At 47.1% G+C, this 3,617-nt stretch overlaps 1 non-coding gene across 1 annotated transcript; it reads left to right on the top strand.

The window, feature by feature from the left end:
- The first annotated feature begins 3,157 nt into the window (after window positions 1–3,157).
- LOC143280707 (5S ribosomal RNA) lies at window positions 3,158–3,276 on the top strand. Its single transcript, XR_013055055.1, has one exon. It is a non-coding gene; the product is annotated as a 5S ribosomal RNA (ribosomal RNA).
- Window positions 3,277–3,617: the final 341 nt, after the last annotated feature.

The raw sequence follows: 3,617 nt of genomic DNA on the forward strand, positions 1-3,617 counted from the left end.
ATCTGGTTTGTTGTCCTGAGTTACCTCAAGGGAACGGATGCTAGATTTCGGGCGGTGAAAAGAAAATTAACCCCCCCCCCCCCTGTCCCCCTCCTCCCCCCAGAAGGAAATCAACCCCTTCCCCCCTCATCACTATACCCCCTCCCATTCCCCCACTTCCTTCTCCACCCTCACCCCTGTCCCATTTATCTCCCCTTGCTGCTGCCCCGGCCCCTTGATGCACCACCTCGATGGTCAATGTGACGGGGGTCTGCTTTATGGATGATGCATTGTTAATCTGCGCCGCCGCCAGCTAGCACTTTTCCCCCCATCTGTCGCGAAGGCGAAAAAAAAAAAAAAAAAAGGCTGTGGGAGTGAAGAAGGAAACGCTGGGAACAGCGAACGAACGAATGAATGAATTAGCTAGCAGCTTTCTTCTTCTTCTTCTTCTTCTTCTTCGTTTCCATTATCATAATCAGAAGCAGCAGCAGCATGATAATCATAGTCAACATGTTCTTTTTTTTTGCGGGGATTTGGTTTCGTCTTTGCCTCTTTTTTTTACACTTTGAAAAAGTAAGGGAGAAAGAAGAAGAAAGCTAAAACAAAAAAAACACAATGAAATAGGCAAAGGATGGAGAAGAAGAAGAAGAAGAAGAAGAGGAGGAGGAGGAGGAGGAGGAAAGAGCAAATTAGTTCAGCGTTTAAAAAGCATACGCCCTATATCTTGGTCACGACATACTTTGCAGCAAACACCCCAACCCTCACCCCCCACCCACCTCTTATTGACAGCACGCCCCCTTAACACACAACCTACGCACACAGCCTACACACACACACACACACACACACACACACACACGTTTCTCTCGTCTCTCAATCCCCCACCCCACCCCACCCCTCCTCACCCCCCGCGCCCCCACCGCACACATTTTCAGCTTGACTCACTTCCATCCACCAAATCCCACACCCACAAGAGCCTGCAACCAACCAACCAACTCTGGCATTACACCAGACCAGACACAAAACCCGAACCACCTACACTACACACACGGCTGACTTCACTTCAAGGCATCAGACAGGAGGGGGAGCTGGAGGGGCAGTCGAGCGAGCGAAACAGCACCACCTCCAAAGTAAACTATCACACGCAGGGTGGATTTTGTGCCACCACAACGAAAGAGCTCGATCCGGATGATCACGTCACCAGCCATCATGCAACACGACAGGAAACGGTCGCGTGACGCGTTCAGTTATGGCGGTTGTAACTATCATCTCTCGCAGGCAGAGGGGGGGACGGCTTATGATGATACTGCAGACATCAAACAGTTTCAGGGGGGTGGGAGTGTGTGTGGAGGGTTGGGGGAAGAGGATATCAACGTTGCTGTCGACACGTGAACAAGCCCCTTGCTCCCCATACCTAGGGTCTGCCATTTTTACTGTGGCAATGGGAGGGGTGGTGGTGGAGAAACAGAAACAGAGGATGACGGAGAGATATCGTTTTACATAATCATAGCTGCGGTTCCATTTGTATTACGTATTCATTTACTATTTTATGTGTCGATTTATGCATGCGTTCATTGTGTGACAGTCTACTCTCTGGTCTTCTTGTATATTATGACTATAGAATCCATGACCATAAGAATGTGTGAGGGGAATGTGATCACAGACAAGCAAGACACATGTACATCGTTTACTTATTTATGCATTTGAAATATGTAATCAAGTAAATAAAAACAAATCACTTCACATGATATTTTTTTGTGTGTGCGAAATTTCAAAACTGCAGATTTTTTTTTCAGGGGTTACATGTGGGAATCTTTCATTATCTTATTCATTTGCACTGCGTTCGCTTTTCGTTAAAAAAAATAATAATAAAAAAAAATAAAACAAAAAAGCAGGAAAATAAAACACGATTTAAAGAATATGGCTACGCGACGTTTCTGATGAAGAAAAGGAAATCAAGAATGAATATTGAATGAAGAAAGAAGAACACAATAAGAAGAAGGAAAAAAATAAAACAAGACGAAAGCTGGTGATACTTAACTCGTGTAATAAGATACGTTTTCTTCACTGAACCAGAGTAAACGAAAGCTGGTGATACTTAACTCGTGTAATAAGATACGTTTTCTTCACTGAACCAGAGTAAACGAAAGCTGGTGATACTTAACTCGTGGAATAAGATACGTTTTCTTCACTGAGCCAGAGTAAACGAAAGCTGGTGATACTTAACTCGTGTAATAAGATACGTTTTCTTCACTGAACCAGAGTAAACGAAAGCTGGTGATACTTAACTCGTGGAATAAGATACGTTTTCTTCACTGAACCAGAGTAAACGAAACGAAAGCTGGTGATACTTAACTCGTGGAATAAGATACGTTTTCTTCACTGAACCAGAGTAAACAGTTTACAAACTGATAATTAGGTCTGATACTCCACCATCTCTCTCTCTCTCTCTCTCTCTCTCTCTCTCTCTCTCTCTCTGTCTGTCTGTCTGTGTGTCTCTCTTTCTCTCTCTATGTGTGTCTATCTATCTATCTATCTATCTTTCTTTCTTTCTCTCCCCCACCCTCCCCTTTCTACACACACACACACACACACACACACACACACACACACACACAACACACATTCTTGTCGATGGAGATTGTGATAAAAAAACATGGCCATCGTATTGAGTTACTTCCATGGGATCGATGTCACTTTCGGTGCAGTAAAGGAAATCAACAGCCGCCCCAGTAGGAAATCAGCTTCCCTCACCACTCCCCATCCCCCCCCCCACCCCCCCCCCCCTCCTCCATCCTGTCCGCACCATCTTGAATCCCCTCTCCCTTTGAACCCCCACCCCCACCCCACCCCCTCGTCCCCATCCAGCTACCCTCATCCTTCCCATTCATTCCCCTTTCGCGCGCTGATGCACTGTCTCGATAGTGACTTTGACGGGCTTGGATTATGGATGACACACTGTCAATCTACGACCGTCAGCTAGCACTTTCCCATCTGTTGGGGGGTTTTGGGGGTTAGGTGCTAGAGTGGGGTGGGGTGGGGTGGGGTGGGGTGAAATGGGGGAGGGAGTTGTGGGAGAAGGAAATGTTGGACAGCAACTGAAGGTACCAAGAGCCTTCTTCCTCTCATTCTTCTTCTTCTTCCTTCTCATCCCCCCATGTGGACCACGCAATTTTTTGCCAATGGCCATACCACGTTGAAAACACCGGTTCTCGTCCGATCACCGAAGTTAAGCAACGTCGGGCCCGGTTAGTACTGGGATGGGTGACCGCCTGGGAACACCGGGTGCTGTTGGCATTCCTTTTTACTCAAGGCCTGACTAAGCGCGTTGGGTTACGCTGCTGGTCAGGCATCTGCTTGGCAGATGTGGTGTAGCGTATATGGGTTTGTCCGAACGCAGTGACGCCTCCTTGAGCTACTGAAACTGAAACTGAAAACCTTCTCATCCTCCATCCCCTTCTTCTTCTTCTCTCTCCCACTACCCCTCCCCATCCACCTTCCTCTTCACCTTCCCCTCCTCCTCTTTCTTCTTCTTTTTCGTCTTCGTCTTCTTAGGTGATTGACGATCAACTCAGATCGTAAATGACGTTGTGGTGACATAACTCCCCCCCACCCCCACCCCCTGCAAGCTGCCATCG

The sequence above is a fragment of the Babylonia areolata genome, chromosome 3 (assembly GCF_041734735.1).
Source record: "Babylonia areolata isolate BAREFJ2019XMU chromosome 3, ASM4173473v1, whole genome shotgun sequence".
Classification (NCBI taxonomy): Eukaryota; Metazoa; Mollusca; class Gastropoda; order Neogastropoda; family Buccinidae; genus Babylonia; species Babylonia areolata.